At 35.2% G+C, this 21,798-nt stretch overlaps 1 protein-coding gene across 1 annotated transcript in view; it reads right to left on the bottom strand.

Moving 5' to 3' along the window:
* Nucleotides 1-21,798, bottom strand: part of LAMA2 (laminin subunit alpha 2) — a 656,337-nt gene that overhangs the window by 619,242 nt on the left and 15,297 nt on the right. The gene's annotated exons all lie outside the window — the stretch shown is intronic.

Genomic DNA, 21,798 nt, shown 5'->3' with positions numbered 1-21,798 from the left:
GAATGGCTTTATGGGCACATGCTTTTTAAAGTTCTTTAAGCAACATAGAGCTGAGTCCTCTTTGTCATACCTTTGAATTTAGTTTCATCAGCTGTTTTTATTTATAAACATTTTGTTGAAATAGATATTCGTTTAAATAATATAGTATTCTAAGTATGATTTAAGACTACGATTTACCTACACATTATATATATATATATAAAATAAAGATACTAAACCAGCATACACTTACTCTGCCAGAGTAGTGAACCTAATGAAACATGTTTGATTTCTGAATAAATTAAACTAAATCCAAACTATTTCCTAAAATCACCGGACATTAAGGACCAATAGCATCTGTGCCAGAGATTTACTGTTGTTAGATGGGGAGACCAATTCTAACAGCAAATAACAGTCTGAGACTCCTCATACCTCTGTGCTTAGAAGTATGTCTCTCTTGAGCTACTGTAGAGGAGAAGGAATTGCTGTGTAGTCCAAGTCACTATGCTGAATATACGTTGATTCCTTTATGATGACTGCTTAACTCCCCATTGCCTGTCCCAGAGAGGCTTTCCAATGTAGCTCAGTATTTCCTGTACTTTACAGAGAGGAAAGTCCCAGAAACTTTAAGAACAAATTCTGAAAGACCTATGAGCAAACAGTGCTGATTACTTTTTTTAAAGCCACATTTCATTGTCTTAGTCAAAGCAGGATTATTAAGTGATTATTTAAAATTCATTTTTTTAAATTAGCAACTTAAGTATAACAACTTCGAAACTGGAATAAGTGTTTATTTTCTATTAATAAAAATTAATTGTGACAAAAAAAGAAATAGAATCAAAACCTTGCTCATTGATATAATAATGGGAAGAAAGATAGAGATCTAGTAGGAATCTAATGGTTTATACCTGGAAGACTGATGGGACCCTCAGCAGAAATTTGGAAATAGGAGGAAAATAACTTGATGGAGTTGGGTGAGGACTGTGGAAAGAATGGGATACTTCAGAGGGAGAATGTTTAGCTGTTAAGTTTAAGCCATGTTAAGTTGTAAGTTCTGGAAGGAATATGTGAGTAAGGATATCCAAAGGGGATAGAAAGTTAGAGATGGAGCTTACTCAGAAGAGGTCACTAACATAGAAGTAATATTTAAATCTATGTGCCTAGATGAGACTGCAAATTTCTTGAAGTCCATTTAATAGGTCAAAACCGGTATTTAAAAAAGAATATAAAATAGAAATATTGGAGTACACTGAATGTAAAATGTCTAAGTATTTCTTTAAGACATCTCATGACATTGTATTATGTGTGTATGTGTTAGAAAGAGTGATATTCTCCAATTTAAGTGCATTTCTTATCAAGAAAAGAGTTTGAAGGCCACTGTTCTAGAGGAATGAGAAGAGAGGAGGGAGAGTGGTGTGTTGACCAGGAAATGCTTTAGCCATTTTATCAGTTAAAGACAAATATCAGCTATGGATACCATTTCACACTTCATTTCAGTAGCCATTGATCATTCTCAGTCCTTTAGAATCCACCAGATCTTTATGTTCGGCAGCTCTCAGCTTCACTATTTCGTGCTTGCTCGATGGTTTATACCCAAAACTATACCTTAGAGCATGAATGTATTCAAACTGGATGTCAATCTTAATAAGATTCAGCATAAACCTACTTTATTCTCTATTTCATCTTTGTTAGCAGAGCTGAAGTGTACTGGAATTTGTTTCACAACCTTACCAATAATACTACATTATATCTGATGAATAGTAAAGCATCTTTTCAACTCTGAGCTTTAACACTACATTAGATATTCCAACTGGAAAAGTGGTCTTTATTTCAAAAGAACTGAGGAGAAAGGTCGGATTTCCTGAATTTATCTGAGAAGGAGGATTACCAATATTAAAAAGGAGCATAAATATTCAAAATATGGTCTATGGTATCTTCCATTAACCAAGACATAATATTAGCATTAAATAATAGTTAGCTATGGAATATTTACCCATTATTCTGGATTTTTATATGTTGCCAAAGAAACAGAAAATTTGAGCTGTCAGCAGTTTGAGAGCCTACTAAAGCATTAGAGTTTTAAAAATTTTCTTCCCAACTCTTCATCTTGGGTTCACTTTAAATATTGAGAATAAGTCAGATTATTATTAAAGAATTATACATATCTGAGTTACCTCTGGGGATTATAAATTTGGGATATGATATGTTCTGATCCTTGAAGCGGTAAAATGACCATATCTAAAGAACAGAGGCCTAAACGAAAGGAGTTGGTATTCATACTCTAACCTCTATTGCCACCATGACCAAAGAGTTTTTTTTTTTTTTTAAAGAAGTTAAGAACAGACTCAAAACTAAGAAAACTGAGAGTTGTGGAAAGATGAAATTTCACCTTTGAAGGCCAACACTCTACCTCCCCATGTAGGTGATAAAAAGAAAAAGAAAAAAGGCACACAATTTTCAAATAGAATGGAAAATTTTGGGCAAAGAAATATTGAAATGTTAGAAGTACTATGTAGAAATTCTAGATCTGGTGAAATATTCTGTCAGAATGGCTCATTGGTGAAGGACCAATGGAGAGTCCCAATCCAGTGGTGACAGAACCACAAAGAATGTGGCAGAGAAGAGAATAAAATGGCCTATTCAGTTTAGGTCCAGGAAGTTTCCCTGCTCCGTTTCTCATAGCAAGACTGAGACATTGTTGAACATGCAGAACAAGATATGCATTAAGATAGCATTTATGTGAAAAACAAAATGAATCAAAGAATAAACCATATGTTGCTATGTGAGAATTTGTGTCTATGTAAATGCAGAACTAAACAATAAAGACATTGGTTTTCTCTGTATAGAGCACTGGGAGTGAGGATGTTAATTTTGAATTATTTTGAAGTATCGTAAAATACACATAACATAAAATTCATCATTTAACCATTTTTAAGTGTACAGTTCAGTAGTATTAGTACCTTCATATTGTTGTGCAACCATCAACACCATTCACATCCAGAATGCTTTTCATCTTGCAAAACTGAAACTCAGTACTCATTAAATAACTCCCCATTCCTCTCTCCCTGCAGCCTCTAGTAATCACCATTATGCTTTCTGTCTCTATGATTCTGACTACTCTAGGTAAGTAGAATCGTAACAGTATTTGTCTTTTTGTGACTGGTGTATTTCATTTAGCAGAATGTCCTCAAGGTCGATTCATACGGTAGCATGTGTCAGAATTTCCTCTCTTTTACAGGCGGAATAATACTCCATCGTATACATGCACAACATTTTATTTATCTATTCGTCTGTCAACAGCCAGGTTTCTCCCACCTTTTGGCCATTGTAAATAATGCTACTATGACAGAGATGTATAAATATCTTTTCAGGAGCCTGCTTTTAATTATTTGGGGCATATTCCCAGAAGTGGAATGGTTGGATCCTATTGTAATTCTATTTGTAATGTTTTGAGGACCCTCCGTACTGTTTTCCATGGTTGTCACACCATTTTATATTCCCATCAACAATGCATAAGGCTTCTAATTCCTTCACATCCTCACCAATTTCTACCTTCCATTTTTAAATTATGGCAGCCATCCTAATGGGTATAAAGCTTCCTTTGAATTTTTTACAACCGAAATATATTCACATACTATTTTTTAAACACTTAAAATATCTCAACAATATGGTGTGAAACTTAAGCATGTATATTCTGTAAAAGGCTTGTTGATGTTATTTCTGGTTAAATAATTCTCTTCTCTAAAAGAAGATGTAATTGTGTAAAGATTAATTGCAACATGATTGATGAGAAGGGGTGGTTGGCCTACAGTGGAGTCAAATAGAGCATTCACATGCTGGGAAATAACCCCTCTGCATGAGCGGGACCTACAAATTCAGCGGGGAAGACGGCGGGAGGCGGCGGGGGGGCACCCTAGCTACCTGTACATTGAGCTCTTACTAAGAGGGGAGTATAAATTTTTCATATGAGGGATTAAGAAGGATGTTAAAAAAGCTTTAGTTTATTATATAGGGGAATTTTTTTTCCTGGGATATATTTTCTTGAATTATTAACTGATAATTTAATCGAAACTCAAAATAATCAAAATGGCAGGATGTTTCCTTTACTCTAAAAGCTTAACTGGAAAACTTCTCCTCCTCCTCCTCCTCCTTCTCGTCCTCTTTCTCCTTTATGGGCAGTTCAATGGTATTAGAATTGAACACTAATAAATGTTTAAATAGGAATGATTTTGGATGGAAAAGAGTTTTATGTTGTCAGTAGTCAGTAGTTCTGGTAAGGACAAATATAACACCATGTTAATGGAAAGACTTGGGTAATAGCTATGTATACATACATCACACATAAATACATATATATGTGTGTGTGTGTATATATATATATATATATATATATATGAAAAGAAGCTTGTAAAAACTATAACAGGGATAAAAAATCAAATTAAGGGAGTAGGTAGAATCTTTGAGAGCATAGTATGATTTTAATAGACTTTGGAGAATATTTTCTTCTGCCATTATATGTAAGCAGAGATAGTAGCTCTCAAAAAATATTCTTGTGTTCCCTACACTTCTCAGCCCCTTGCAGTTAAGAGGGGCATCTGACTATTTTTAGATTGTAAAAATGTGGAGCGGAGTCATGACTATGACTTTCTAGCTGAAGCACTGAAGACCTAGGTGCCAGCTCCCCATTCCTCTCTTCCTCTGCCATAGCAACCATAAAAGCCATTTCCTGAGTTGGAAACATCAAAAGCAGAGGACAACTGGGACACTGAGTCACCAGATGGACCTGTATTTGTCATTGCATCATTGAGAAATAAACCTCTGTAATGCTAAGCTTTTAAGATTTGGGGGTTTATTCATTCCTGCAGCATGGCTTAGCATCAATCAGACTACTACAGCAGATTAGTGATTGAGTAATTGTGTTCTTATAGGAATTAGCAGTGATATTGAGAACAGTGGGAAAAAATTATTATTCCTCTGATCATTCTACTATCTATATCTTCATCCTTTGTGTATTAAATATATTGGATATATTTTCCCCTTTTAAAATAGTTATATTTGTTTCCTAATTTAGCTATCTTAGTTTTCTAGGACTGCCATAATAAATGACCACAAACTAGCTGGCTTAAAACAACAGACATTCGTTTCACAGTTCAGGAGGCTGTAAGTCTGAAACCAAAATGTCAGCCTAGTTGGTTCCTTCTAGACACAGTAAGAAAAAATGTCCATGCTTCTTTCCTTGGCATCGCTTGGCTTGTGGATGCACCACTACCATCTCTGCCTCCATCTTTACACAGCTTTCTCCCTGTATTTCTGTATCTCCTCCCCTCTTCTATGAGGATACCAGTCATATTGGATCAGGGTCCACCCTAAACCAGAATGACATCAGCTTAACTTAATTACATTTGCAAAGACCCTATTTGCAAATAAGGTCACATTCATAGTTACCTGGGGTTAAGACTTCAACATTTCTTTTTGAAGGATGCAATTCAACCTACAAAAATAGCTTAGAAATGATATGCCACTTCAGCTTCCCACTTTCATCTTCTGGAAGTAAATCTTATAAAATGGATTTAAACAACCCTCACTTTTAGTCATCATTTTAGAAATTGTTTTGTTTTTGTTTAACATAACTTACCAACTTTTAAAAAAGGAGAGATATGTATCCATGTGCCATGTTGTTTTGCTGCACCCATTAACTCGTTGTTTAGCATTAGGTATATTTCCTAATGCTGTCCCTCCCCCCTCCCCCCACCCCACAACAGTCCCCGGAGTGTGATGTTCCCCTTCATGGATACATATGTAACAAACCTGCACATTGTGCACATGTACCCTAAAACCTAAAGTATAATAATAAAAAAAAAGAATTATTTAAAACCACAAAAAAAATTAAAAAGGAGAGATAATCTTAGTCCAATACTTACTCAAATTCAAATATAATTCCTATCTATACTTATACTGAAAATTATGGTACTGTATAAAATGTTCTGATAAGTTTGTACATTGCAGGCAAGATATGCGTTTCAGGCTTTTTAAGTGCCCCTGCTAAGATAAGTGCAAGCAACAGTGCAAAGACAGGATCAGTGATCAGAAATGAATGTAGTTGTCCATCCAAATTGTCAGTTCAAAGCCTCTCACTTGTTTTCTATCTATGTGTTCCTTTCTTGATAGTCAATAATCAGCCCTTTTCTGGTCTCTCTTTCTCTTCTTCTCCCTTGTTATAGTGCTTCATACTCTCAACATCCCTTTCTCAACATAAAAAGTCAAGAGCAGATGTCAAAGTCCAAAAGCAACCTAAAGTTGTATTTTGTCTCATGAATTTGTTCAACATGTGCACACACATACTCTCATATATATGTGTAGTGTCTGTATAACAAATACTTATAAGGCCCTGGAGAAACAATGGTACATGCTGAAAGGAAGCACATAAACTAGGGTATAAACATGGTTAATTGGGAAAAGGGTTTGATTAGGGGAAGAATAGAGCCAATATGGGTACAGAAAATCGGAAAATTCAAATTAGTCTAGAGGTCAGAAAGTGCTTCTTGGAGAAACTATAAAAATGGAGCATGAGGGCCCGGCACGGTGGCTCACGCCTATAATCCCAGCACTTTGGGAGCCCCAGGCGGGCGAATTGTGAGGTCAAGAGATCGAGACCAACATGGCCAACATGGTGAAATCCTGTCTCTACTAAAAATACAAAAATTAGCTGGGCCTGGTGGCACACACCTGTAGTCCCAGCTACTCTAGAGGCTGAGGCAGGAGAATCGCTTGAACCCGGGAGGTGGAGGTTGCAGTGAGCTGAGATCGCAGCACTGCACTCCAGCCTGGGTGACAGAGCAAGACTTCGTCAAAAAAAAAAAAAAAAAAAAGAAAAATGAGTATGAAAATTGGCATGCATTAGTCAGGTTAACAGAGAGATGTTTTAGGCAGTGGCAACATTATGGGCACAGGCTCTGAACTAAAAGAGACAGTGATATATTCCATAAATCCAAAGGAATTCAGAATGGATACAGCTCATTTTTATGATTTAAAAAGTGGTAAGAGATGAGGCTGCAGAGAACTGCACAGGCCAGAGCATGAGATACCTAATAAATAAGGTGGTCATATAATTCATCATCTAAACCAGTCCACTTCTGAGAACAAAGGGAGTACCACTATTAATTAGGCTGGGGCAGCAGTTGTAAACCAGGGCTGTCAGAGACTAACTGGGATGTATGGCTACACGACTTACAAATCACATTAACAGAGCTTGGATTTTATACTAAGGTCAATCAGATGCCATGACAGCAGTTTAGAGAGAGGAATAGCTCAATACTATTGTGTTTTATAAAGCTTAACCTAGCTGAAGTATAACAAGCAAATGGGGGAGGGCTAAACTGCAAGCAAGAATATCCATTAGAAGGCAACAGTGATGATTTCTAGTTGTGAGATGATGGTGGCCTGAATCACTGTGTTGGTTGTAAGCCTGTAAGGAAATTGAAGTAATAATAAGTTGAACCATATGAAATTGCTTCTACTCACCATCTGAACCAACAAAAAGGGCAGTTTCATAAGGCTCAACTAATAGATTTTAAGGAACTAGGATTGATTTGTGGCCAATATTAACAATTATATAATTGTTACATGATGATGATGACAATGATGATAATGATGTTGATGACTAGTGAGAATAGTGGTATTATCAGGATTGACTGATATAAGTTATACATTAAAGTTTAAAACATAGAACACTTAAAATTGCTACCTCTTGATATTGAGAGAACGGTTGATTGTATATGGCTCATACATAAATACACACAAAGAGGGAAACAACCCCAGAACCACAATCCCAATGAGTGCCTCATGATTCTCAAAGAGGGAAATAGAAGAAAACTTCCAGCATTTTTGTGGGCCCATCATCAAGGAAACAGAATGGAGATCAGCAGAACACAGTGAAAAGTGATGGGAGAGGAGAAACATCATGAGTCAGATTTGAAGTCAGTAGGTTTGAAGTCAATTTTGAGGTTACTGGGGGGAACAGAATTTGTACCAGGAAGGATTTCTGATCTCCACTATTTGAAACAATCACAATATATTACCTACGTTGATACATTTAATCAGGATCCAAAATGCACACCTCCCAGTCCTGACACCGTGACATTACTTATGTTCCCTGCTGCTCCCAGATTCCATATCAGGAAAATGATCAGAAGGCTGAACCTCGAACTACCTGTTTTAAATGGAAAAGTAACTGAAAAATTACTGGATTGGACTAAAATTAACTGAAAGCACCCATATTTTTTGCCCTAAGGAAACTGGGGGCTCAGAGTCACAAATCAAATTTTATACTAGAAATTTAAAATGTACATTTTTTGCACAATGCTGTGAATATTATATTTGTTACAAGGGAATGTTTCATGTAGTGGAGATAATGAAGCAAATGAAGATGAGGAAGACTACTAGGTTTCTAGTTCTACAATAGGTTGGGTGACAATTTTCTAGATAGTATTTATGGGAGGATAGGAGTAGAAGATGAAAATTCAGTTTAACACCTAATAAATCTGCAAATTTTAACTTCCAATATTTGTTTATTTCTTTATATTAATTCTCATTTCACTTGAGATGATTTATAATTATGTAGATTTTTATGATAAAAATGTATTAGGTTTTCAGATAAACACAGCCATGAATGGCATGCAAATATATATACATCCTAAAAAGTTTACCTTAGATCCTGAATTGTTTTTCCCCAATATATCTAAAACTCCATTTCAGAAGTCCTACTTTACTAAATTGAATTATAAATTTAGGAAATTTAAAATAATGTTACCAGCGTTTTGGTAAACATCATCACTTTGGGAAGAAAAATAATTATATTTTCTTACTTCTAAATCTTTCACTCACACACAAAAAAACATAGCTAATCTTTCCGTCACTCTTGATTAACCCATACCACTTTATAACAATGAGTTTGAAGTAAAGAAAATAAATAGAAGAAACAAGAAATATTAAGAATATAAAAGCCAGGCGCAGTGGCTCATGCCTATAATCCTAGCACTTTGGGAGGCCGAGGTGGGGAGGATTGTTTGAGCCCAGGAGTTCAGTCTGAGCAACATGGCAAAACACCATCATTACAAAAAAAAAAATAGAAAAATTAGCCAGGTGTGGTGTCAAGAGCCTGTAGTCCCAGCTAGTGGGGAGGCTGAAGTGGGAGGATCGCTTGAAATTGAGATGTCAAGGGCACAATAAGCCATGATCCTGCCACTGCACTTCAGCCTGGACAACAGAGTAAAAGCCTGTCTCAAAAAAAGAAAGAAAGAAAAAAAAAAAGAAAAAGGACAGATAATAGGGTGAGAGTACAAAATAAAGAGAAAAAGTTATGAGAAAATGAAATAATTCTTATAATTATACACATTCAGTAAAGTAGTTGTGGAGAAATTAAAATTCCGTGGGGAAGAACTAGTGCTGATGTGAAGCTCTTCTCATTTCATTTACCTAAGGACTAACTATAATAATATGTAAGTCCTGAAGCAAGCAAGGGGAACCTCTTTCTCCATTGAGGTTAATAGGCCATATATAAAACAAAGGAAATTTAATTCATTTGTTGCTTGAAAAAAATAAAATGACTTTTAATTGAGATGCAGAATACACTTTTAAATAGTTAAGAAAAATAATGTTCTTCTCTATATACTATTACAAATCTTCAAGGTACTCAACCAATTTTGCATGTGGATTGATGGGCAAGCTCTCTTTTTTGTTTATGTATAGTTTCTAATCGTAGTAAGTACATAGTAAACATATATTACTTTTGTAACTAGTTTTTTTTTTTTTTTTTAAAGACGGGCTTCAATTTCATGTTCTGTTTGTAGAATGGGAAGACAAGAAGAGATGATGAGATACCATGGGATTTTAAAAAAAGGAAAGAAAGCCAGCACAAAGAGAAAGAAAAAAAATGAAAACAAGAATCAGGTAGATCAAGGTAGATACGGTGGAATAAAAACAAATGTGAGGGTAATGTCAGGGGGGAAAGAGAGGTCAACACTCCCTAGCTATCTCAAACCTAATGCTTAAAAGTTTCCACTTCGCCAAACTCCATCCCATCAGATCCAATCTTACCATCTGCCTTATAACTTATCCAATTCATTCCAGTTAAAACAGTGGAAAGATCCAGCTGGAGGGCCAACAGGTTTCCAAGTTGACTTGAATGTTCAGATGGAAAAGATGTTGAATCGGAAGGTTAAGACTCACCTCTAGCCCTAAGATCATGGGCTAACCTCACAGCCACTGCTGCCAACATCAAATGCTTCTCAGTGTTGTAGGATGTCTCTTGGTTTCTCCACATCGACACTATTTGAGAAACACCACTCCATAGGAAAGAACCATGGAGCACTATGCAACCAGATTCTAACTCAAAACAGCAGTCATCGAAGAAAGACAAAGCAATCACTACAGAAGGAAGACTTGAAATGCCAGTTATTTTACTAAAGTAGTGTTCAACTGAAATGCCCAATTATAAGAGCACTGCATACTCCATTTCAGAAGTAGCCACATAATACTCAGGTATTCATGTAACAGAAGCTCAGTGATTTTAACGCCAGTTGTTTCAGTTGCTAAAACTAGTACCTACAGTTAGTGTTCTGATTATTATATTTATTTTGGAGGGCCTACCAACCCAACAAATGGGGATATGAATCAAGATAATTGAAGTTTTTAAAAAAATTGACAAGGACTAAAAGTTTTGGCCTCAATTCTCATATCCCAATTAGTCAAATAGTTTTTGTTTTTTTTTTCACCTGGCTATTATGCTGCCCACTTAGGACCATTAAACTGCCATTGAAAATTGCCATGAAATGCAGGACTATCATCACCAAGAGAGATGGGTGGAGATGAACTAGCAGCAATTAAGAACAGCACAGCAGTTAGATAATACAGAAGAACATCAGCCAACATGTAAATAATTAGGCATTAGGTACACATGAAATTAAATATTTGAATTTCAATGAAAACCATATTTAAATTCCTTTTAAAATAGTGACTGATTAGTTGTATTACACATCTTATTTTAGCAATGAACAGATAGGTAATCTCTCATCATAAATAGTTGGTAGACTAATCACCAAATGATTAAGCTTATATTATTCCCCCATGGTTGTTTTCACTACAAATATACAACTTAAAGACTTGGATTTTATATTGTAGCCTTACAGGTTCATTTTTTTAGACTATAAAATAACTGGCAGACTATCCACTTGCATAAACATCATTCCAAATTGTGATACAATTTTTATCAGACAATGTATTTCACACTGTTTAAGTAATACTCCCATCGAGTGTAGTTATATAAGACACTGCCAAGTTTACCTGCAGAGAAACACACTTCAATAGTGCTCACACAGCATGAAGGCATTTATCATTATTCAAATACAGAAGAAAAGAAAGGGTTCCGATGTTTTTGACATTATAACTGGCTTGTGGTAAACTGCTGGTAAGCGCGTTCAGTGGGCTGTACTTATCCTACACAACTGGAAGACATGTCTCACGCTGTTCCACAAAATACTAAGAGAATCAGAAACGCTTTGGGTAGAATTCCTTCCTTAGTTCTCACCCTGTTCTCCCACACCTCTTCCAAGACAACCATGGACTAATCTAAAAAGCAGGCTAGCAACTAAAAGAGAGAAAATGCGTATGTGTATATATTTTTTTAAAGAAAAAGAATTTTTTTCCATTAAACTTTCTGCCTTGTTTATGTCAATGTCCGAGTGAACATTTACAAAACATTTTGACGGAGGCAATTATATGTTCATTTTCAGCATTTGGCCAAATAGTGAGTACATGGCCATGGTATTCAGGAAAAGGTCCATGTGACACCAAAGTATTTCAAATTAGATGAACTATTCAGCCCTCTCAACCTTATCTCTACCACTAAATAGGGTCCAGCAACAAGCTGCTCCAGTTAGAGCTACTCATAAATAGGTCTGGCTAATTGTCTTAATTGTTCTTTTACTTAAAATCAGTAATGTACATGAAGTATAAAGCATTTTTGAAGAAGTAATATTTTTGCTATTTTTAATACGATTTAAAAATGGAAAAGTATAATATTAATATTCTACTGAATTTAAGAACACATTTTAAACATTACAAAATAAAGCATATTTAAATTTGATAATAATGAACCCAATAATGATCAACTGAGTTTAATTATCAGTCTGTTTTAGAAGATATGCTATCTTCACCTAAAGACTCTAGTAAAAGAATTATCTGATTAGCACATACACTTACAGTTTATCTCACAAAGTGCCTATAAGACTCTTCTAAATTGAGGTGTCCATGAAAGCTGTCTTTGTTATCTATAGGTGATACAACTTTAAAATTCAAGCCTATAAAATAAAGTAAAGCTATAGCAACATCTTCTTTTGAAGTGAGCATAGCTGTTTTAAAATTAGACATGCTTGGAACTGGACTAAGATGTGCTGGGCCCAGGAGCTATAATGAACTTGAAGCAAGTATTACATATATATGAGATAGAGGATTACACAGTTAAATAATACAAGTGAGCTCTTGTAAGTAGTATTTCTTAGTTGTTCACTTTACATTTTGTTCACTGATTTCAGCACTCACTTTTCTAATAAACATGCAGACATTTTCTAAAGTGCGAAATTACATTCACCTACTATTTAAGTAGCATTTATCTCCCTGTTTGCACCAGGGAGCCAACGAGCACAAACCATTGGTTTGAAATATCAAATTGATACGACACCCCAGAACCAGCTGGCTTTTGGGAGTTGTGACAGTAAAACAACTGAAGCAAGCCTTCATCCACAGAAAGCTATTTTTAAAGTAGAAATGCAATTTCTTTCTAGTTTTTCAAAACTATTTACAGACATTTATGTTGGAAATAATTTCTGTTAATAACCTTGAGGGAAAAAAGTGGATAAGGAAGTTAGCTTGCCTCTTCTCTTATTAATTTTTTATCTTCCATTTATCTACAATCCTTTTTATTTTTCTAATTTTTGCCTGGGTTTGCCATATGCTTATACCCACAGCAGAGGAGGATAGCTGAATTTAATGGCAACTACAGATACCCTCAAAAGGTAACTAAGACTTTGTCTATAATGTAAAAAATATATAGAGTTTCTATAACAGACGAATTTTCTTTTCCCTTGCACACAAACCTCAATTATAAACTCATTTAATTTAGATTCACTATGTGCTGAGGTAATTCCACTACATAAAAATATGATTATGCCTGGTATATTTTGACTATATTTTATTGCTAATAAGCTTCTAATCTGCTCTGAAAGCTTAGCTCTGATTGCTTGACTAGTGCAGTTGTGAAGATACTGTTAACAATGCCCACAAATTGATTCCAGAAGTAAGAATATAGTGTCTTTGGTCACTATGTTGCGATAAGCTACAAGTACACACTTTTAAAATGGAATCTTGTATTAAAATGTCTGTAGTCAGTAAGTAAAACCAATTATTAATGTCTTCTAAACAACAATGAAGCAAAGTTATAGCTTACGTTCATACAGACATTTATGAAAAGTCACAGCCAGAAGCCTGAGGAGTTAGTGAAACTGATCTTTTTCATTGAAATGTAAAGTACATCAGTCGAATAAATAATTATAATGATTGGTTATATCAATGATGTGGTGTGTTTTCATGGGCTAAATTAATCACATTTGAAAAATTACTAAAAATATGGAATTTGAAAGTGCAAACGGTCTCCAGCTACTTAGAATTGTCAATGAGGTAATCATCTTTCTCACAGCATCTAGACTCATCGATGCCAGTGACTGTACTCTGCACTTCACTTCAATAACACCTTAGCAGACCCGATCTTTACTTTTCTTAATCTCTCAGAGTGGATACGTTTTTAAATTTTAAATTTTTAGCTTATTTTCTCTCATCACAAAGTAATATTTTTCTTTATTAAAGCAAATCTAAACTTAAATTCCAGTCGCTTAATCCTGTGTTCTCCCGATTTGTCAACCTTATTTTAACTTAATCTGCCTTTCTCGTCGCCCATGCTCCGCAGCCCACCATTCCCTCCTCCTGAGCTGCTCTTTTCCTGATCCGCACATCAAAATTCTCTTCTGTTCAAAACTCAGTCCAAATTCCAACTCCTCTGCGAAACTGCCCTACTCCCGTTAGATGGAAATGTTTCTACTTCCCCAGAATTTAAAAACAATTTTAATAACTTTCTTAAAGCCTTTTCCACATTCAGCCTGACTGTATGAATCTAATGATGTACATACATTTACTTTTTTCCCTACTATACCATTCCTGAGGTTAAAAAATTGTCTTGCCCATCTTTGTATTTGGAGTGTAAAATGACTTTTCTCATTCAAAATGCATTGACACATTCTTATGTGATGAATAAATTGGGATTTTTCTTTTCTTCCTTTTGTATCACTGCCTTACTCATAATTATAATAGATTTTAAACAATTAACTAACAAATGAATAATACCCTGCTTTAAAAGTTAAACAAAATATACTTACTCTGTTTTATATGCCTATGAAGAATTTTATAGAAATCTCAAATTTGCCAGAAATGTAAAAAATAAAATCTTTCCCTATAGAGACAACTTTTATCTTTATTTTTTTAATTGTGTAAAAAGAGGGAGAAAGGAAGAAGTAGTGAGAAAAAATATCCGTTATGGTGTCATCCATTATCCAAAAAATTAACTTACCAAACACATATGTTGATAGAAGTAAATAAATATTACTAGACTAAGATCATGCCTTTATTTAGAAAACAAATGGTCTATTATAAAATTAAATGAACATTTTTTCCATGCAACCCAGGAATTTTACTCCTAGATAAATATGACAAATGAAAACATATGTCCATAAAAAAACTTGTATGTGACTTGTATATAACAACTTTATTCATAATAATTAAAAACTGGAAACAGTCTGAATGTCATCAACAGGCCAATAAAATAAAAATGGAGGTACATTCATACAATGGAAAATGTTAGCGATTAAAAGGAGCAAAATATTGATGGACGCAAAAACATGAATGATTTTTACAGACAGTAGACTGGGTGAAAGAAGGCAGACAGAAAAAAGTACATAGTTGGTTATTCATACAAAGGAAATTCTAGGACAGATGAAACTAATCAGATAAGAGTTTCAGGGCTATGGAAGAAGACAGCAAAAAAAAAAAAAAACAGTGAGGGCTTTCTGGAAAAGGAGAAATGTTCTATTTTTTGTTGTTGGTGGAGTGATGGTTATATGGGTATATATATTTGTCAAATGTCACATACCTTTATGTGTAAAAAAACTTTATTTTATAGAAATTATACCTTTAAAATGTTATTTTTTTAAAAAGAGACTGTGTCTTTATATCATACTGCAAATATCTTCCTGTCCAGATAAGCTTCCTTTCCTCAGTTATAGACTTATAACTGCAATAGTCCTAGTCCTCAGGGATCTCAAGAACAGTTGAAACAAAGTGAATAAAGTGCCTGACACAAAATTGGTACTACGCCTTCAATAGAACAGAAAAAAAAAAATAGTTAAAATTTAAGAAAGCTAAATGGAGATAAGAGTTTAAACTCAATAAACAAACCATATTTTCCAAAGAAACTTTATTACACATATCCACATAAATAAGACTCATCTAAATGATTATCGAAATACATGTCAGAAATAAACACGTACATCATTTATTAGGTCAGGGCTCTAAGTAGAAGTTACCCCAAAGATTGATTTTGAAAATAAAATTGGTTTATCTTGTTTAGTAGATATAATATAGGAAACTATGACCCAGAATATAATGCATTATATGGAAAGATTTTTAAAGTTATCCAGTTTCTAGAACTTTATACCATCATATAAGTACTGGTCAACTAATATCCAACTAAAATTATAAAATGGTTAATTATTTCATTTAACATATTAATTTCTCCATTGATTAAAATTGGCACATAAGCAAAAGAAAACCATATGCATCTTGGAAAAGAGACATTATTCTGTTATCTCCCCCACATACACAAGAAGTCTAACCTTCAACAGCAGCCTTTTCCTTTAACTAAATTAACAATGCTTATTATATTCCGGCCTTCAGATGCAGAACATGTTTCATGTTACTATGCCTAAATTCTGACCTGGCAATAATGCTAAGAAACTCAGCAGGAAGGCTGGGCACTGTGGCTCACACCTGTAATCCCAGAACTTTGGAGGCCAAGGCAGGCAGATCACAAGGTCATGAGTTTGAGACTAGCCTGGCCAACATAGTGAAACCCCATCTCTACTAAAAATACAAAAATAAATTAGCCGGGCATGGTGGCACTCGCCTGTAATCCCAGCTACTCAGGAGGCTGAGGCAGGAGAATCACTTGAACCCGGGAGGCGGAGGTTGCAGTGAGCCAAGATCACGCCATTGCACTCCAGCCTGGGCAACAGGGTGAGACTCCATCTTTAAAAAAAAGAAAAGAAAGAAAGAAAGGAAAAAAATAAAGAAACTCAGCAGGAAATCCAACCTCCACATATTTCTATCTAGGGAGATAGAGACAAAAGAAAAAAAAATTCTCTGAATCACATTATTGTAGAATTAAAAATGCTTATTAAAACTTGTGTCAAGGGCATTCACACTCCAAATCTGTTTCTGTAACTTATGAACAGGACACCCTCAAACCAAGCTAAAAGTAAGACCGTGGGTGGTATAATGACGAGTCAGAAAGCTGTCTTTTGAGGTGGTTACTAACTCCAGACAGAAAAGAGGAGGAGGAGGTGCACAAGACCTAGTGAGTGATCTTGACCTGGATGGATTTGAAATGTTCCTCCTATCAAAGTGTATATAGGTCCTGGGTGTTGGTCCCTGGGCCTCAGACTCTTAAGGAAATGGCGGTTCTAGAATGGATAAAACTATTGAAACTCTTATCGGGAGTTGCCTCTTTAGGTCTGGCACTCTAAGGGCTCCTTTGAGCCCAAAACACAGTTACCTGCAGCTGGATGCCTACTTCTGAGCTCTGCTAGGGATGGGTGAGACGATCCCAGCAGCAGGCCTCTTGAAAACCAAAGTCCACTGTCTCTGTCTACTTCTTCAGCCCAGATCCGTCCTTCCCCATCCTCCACAGCAGACGCTCTGTCACCAAATCTCAGAAACATACAATCCAGGAAAAGATCCTATATTTGCCAAGCTCTTTATCTCAATGTCCCTCTTTAAAAGAGAAAGATGTTCTAAGCATTATTATATAAAATACTTAATTTCCTACAAGGGAATAATAAAGCAGAGAATAAAGAAACTTGCAAGAGAAAGCTACAATTACAGCTTAATGTCCACGAAGGTTTTCGAAGACTTACTGCTAGAGAAAATTTACACAAACATATTTATAGTCCATAAGTTTTATCTCATTTCAAACCAACAGTAGCCAACACCCTAAGAAATATTTTAAATGATTTGAGAAGGAAAATAAAAGCCACCAGTAAATCAGGCAATGGCATTTAAACAAAACTCTTCCATATGACTATGTAAATCAATGGCAATTTCTTTAAAACAGAATTGAAAGCGCACATAATGCATTTTAATGCAGAATATACAAAGACACTAAGATCTGTAATTCTACTAAATGTCAACGATTCTGGAACCCACTTATTGTGGAGTCAGATATAATGAAATTCCATTTGTAGTGAAGTAGAATGGAAGTTTAAAATTACGTCAATGAAATGTAATGCACAAAGCACAATTCCAGTCATAGTGTCTTACAAAGAAATCTTGGTGAAAGGATGATTTCACTGTAAGCCTCCTGTATTCCTCAAATAAACATACTAGATGTTAACATCAATATTTCACTAAGTAAATTATAATCAATTCAATATTTAACACTCTAATATATGAAACCATACACAAATCTATTATGTAAGAACAAAATGTGTGGGTTAATATGAAATAATACAGTATACATATTCTAAGTTGTGACTGGTCATATACATGAATAGAATGCAAAAATGAATTAAACACTTTAAAGTGAAAGAAGGAGTAAGAATTATTTTAAACACATTGATAAAATGAATGGATGTTTGCCTCTGGTGAACATGAGAAACCATCAATTTTATTTTACAATCAAGAAAACATTGGGCGTTGGGCAGCTCACATTTGTAATCCTAGCACTGTGGGAGACTGAGGCAGGAGGATCACATGAGCCCAGTAGTTCAAGGCTGCAATGGGCGAAGATGGGTGACAGAGGGACACTCTGTCTCTAAAAACAACAACAACAACAACAAACATACCCTCCACTTTCCTTAGCACTTTTTTCACTTTAAAAGGGGTTGAAACTCATTCTTCAGTCCTATTGTGATCTACCTTTTTTCCAATTACTTTTGTCACTTTGGCCCCACTCACCATGGTCTCGATCTCCTGACCTCATGATCCGCCCGCCTCGGCCTCCCAAAGTGCTGGGATTACAAGCGTGAGCCACCGTGCCCGGCCAATTTTTTCTCATTTTTCTTGCTTCAATTATGTGTTTATATGCTGAGAGTGTGGGAAAGGTGGAATTTGTCTCAAAATCACGTGTTTTCTTCTTTTATTATACCAGTTGGGACATCAATAGTGTTTGAATTCTGTAAGAACTCACCAGGTTATGGAAATACTTTCAATTGGAAATATTTAAAGGGAATAGAAAAGTGGCATTCTGTGTTAATTTTTATTCTCTTGGTGATATGGTCTGCCTGTGTCCTCACAAAATCTCATCTTGAATTGTAATCCAAATTGTAATCCCCATGTGTTGGGGGAGGGACCTCCTGGAAGGTGATTAGATCATGAGAGTAGTTCCCCCATGCTGTTCTCAGGATAGTGAGTAAGTCTCATGAGATCTGATAGTTTTATAAGGGGCTTTTCCCCTACTTCGCTCTGCACTTCTCCTTCCTGACATCATGAAGAAGAATGTGTTTGCTTGCCCTTCTGCCATGACTGTAAGTTTCCTGAGGCCTCCCCAGCCACGTGGAACTGAGTCAATTAAACCTCTTTGTAAATTACCCAGTCTTGGCCAGTTCTTTACAGCAGTGTGAGAACAGACTAATAACTTGGTATGTATTCTTCATGAATCAAGAAACAGTAAAGTGATTGAAAAGACATTATGAATTAAATAATGAATAAACTCTGCAGTCAACTGTAGAATTATTAGCTAAATATTCTCCTAAGACTGAGAATTAATATTAAATACTTCTTTTAAACTTTCTGTTTAGTGATTAGCTAATATAACTGTCAGAGAGATTCCACAAACTTAATGTCTAAATTTCAGTAACTATGTAACATAGTTATCATGATTTCTATGGAGAGATAAAATCAAATACTATCTGATGGTCTTAATTAGCTTCCTTTTTCATCATGCTGGTGTCATATGCTTCACATTTGTATAGCATCTGGCATCTAGAAGGTTTCACTGTTTCACTACCCTTTCTATGCCTCTTCACTAATCTTTTGAGTATGGTAGTATATAAGGTAGTACATAAGGTAGTATATACCTCTATAGTTGGGGTAAAGGGGATCATTTCTTAAAATGAATGACTTAGCTTAATAAAAAATAAGCAAGGATAGAAACAGAATCCTAAGATTTTCTAAATTCCAGACATGCATTTTGGTTCTATATTAATTATTCATTCCAATATGGAAAGTAGCATTTCTTAAAGGTGAAAGCTAATTTGAAAATTGCAGCATATAACAATATTTAGAGATGAGAAGCATAGGATTTTTGAAAATTGAATCTATAGATAGTCTATAACATGTTTTTGTTTTGGATTAAATAATGAATAATGAATTGTTTATTGTTCCTAGATGGGGTCTTGCTCTGTTGCCCAGGATAGAGTGCAGTGGTATGATCATGGGTCACTGCAGCCTCGACCTCCCAGGTTCAAGTAATCCTCCCATCTCAGCCTCCTGAGTAGCTGGGACCACTGGCATGTGCCACCCCATGCAGCTAATTTTTTCATTTTATTTTTGTATATACAGGGATCTCACTATTTTGCCTAAGCTGGTCTTGAACTCCTGGCCTCAAGCCATCCTCCTGCCTTGGCCTTCCAAAGAGCTGGGATTACAGCTGTGAGCCATCATGCCTAGACAGGACGGTGTTCTTGATGGCTCAAATACCTTAGTGAAAGATGGGAGTTTTCATTTTTGCAAAAAATGGATGAACCAGATTAATTTGGAAAAAGTAAAGAGGCAATCTTGTCCAAGTGATGAGCTTTGAAGGTGTGGAGAACCTAGGAAGGAAAGCAGCAGGGCGTATTTTAAATAGCTGTTAAACTCCTACAATCCTCACTTAAATTTAAATACTTAATTGGAACATCCTGTTTCAGGAATCCATGATCTTACACCTTTCTTTTATGTCCTGGTAAATTCTCTTTAGTTCTTTTTTCTATCGTTGAGTAGAAATTGTAACTGCCTACATCTGACAGTATCATAATGTTAACCATCTTCATATTTTTTTCAATAACTATAAGTGGGAAGTAAGTGTTCCGTCCTAAAAGTTAGCTCTTCCTTTTCTATTTTTCTATCATTCAATCTTTACTGTGACCATGCTAGGTGCCAGGCATTGTGCTATGCAGTAAGGATACAGTAGTAACAAAACAGGCCTGGGCCCTGATCTCAAAGGTCTTTTCTTGTCCCCCTTTCTCTCAAATTCACTCATATAATAAAAATCCCTCCTTTGCTGAAGGGCCAGCTCCGCCTTATTTTTTATTAGTTTCATTCCTAAAATAAGGAGAAGAATATAGGTACTGCGTTTCTTGACCTCTAGATGTTTTATTAATTCTGAGTATTTCACCATTTTGTTGGCTGATAACTTCAAGCAAGAGACCATACACATCCAAGGACATGCACGTGCATGCATTATACTGTAGAGGCCTTGTGAGTGATTTTTAAAACATATCTTTTTGCCTGAAATAGGAAGGACTTTGGTGGTATCTAAAAAGAAACAAAGAAAAATGAAAACAGATGCCAATCAAATCACCCCATGTGAGTTATCTATATTTTATCCCTAGAATTTACATCTTAAATGGGCATTTTAATCTTATGTAGTGTAATTCTCATCCAAAAAGACCTTCCATCCAGAAAAGTTCTGACTAAGCCAAGAAATATGCATTCCTTATCCAAAGCTTAAATACTGCTCAACTCTTACTGGAATATCCTTAGAGGGGAAAAAAAAAAACTCAAGAAGCAAGATAATTTAAGGTAGCCTCACTTTCTAAAATATTTTATCTATTATCTAGGTGATATTAATAATAATAACTCATATCTGTCCATACCGTGTTTCAGTACTTGTAGAAATTTATGTCTTACACAAACATTCATTCATACTATAAAAGGATCAAGGGGAAAAACTACACATAAGATGTTTTAAAAGGCAACACTCTTGGTCTGTCCAAAAAGAGCTGCTTCTTCATCCAATTTTTGAGTGCCTACCATATGTCAGACTAGAAGCTGGAGATAAAGCAACAGAAACAATGAAAGACAAAGAGTCCTAGCATTATATAACATACTTTATTAATTTATAACTGTTAAAAAGCTAAAGATCTTGGAAGAGGAACTAGTTGATTAAATACCCTTCTAGTTCTCTGCCATAGCAATTGCTCTTGAGGTTTATCTGAAATATGATTGGATTGGTCTTCTAACTCATTATATAACTGAAAATCATAAATGGGACAGATTCATTATATACAGGGATCCAATTTTGACCTCCCCCATGGAATTACATTCAGAAGAGCCTGAACATAGTCATGTGTTAATTCAAAATAAAAAATATTTATGTATCTCCTCAGCTCTGGAAATGAAGGCCATTTTATAACAAAATTTATATTCCAACAGTCTGGGGAGACAAACAAGAAAGAAGAA

The sequence above is a fragment of the Hylobates moloch genome, unplaced genomic scaffold (assembly GCF_009828535.3).
Source record: "Hylobates moloch isolate HMO894 unplaced genomic scaffold, HMol_V3 SCAFFOLD_2, whole genome shotgun sequence".
NCBI classification, from domain to species: Eukaryota; Metazoa; Chordata; class Mammalia; order Primates; family Hylobatidae; genus Hylobates; species Hylobates moloch.
Note: the sequence above shows the minus strand (reverse complement) of the source record. Positions and strands in the feature narration are given on the sequence as shown.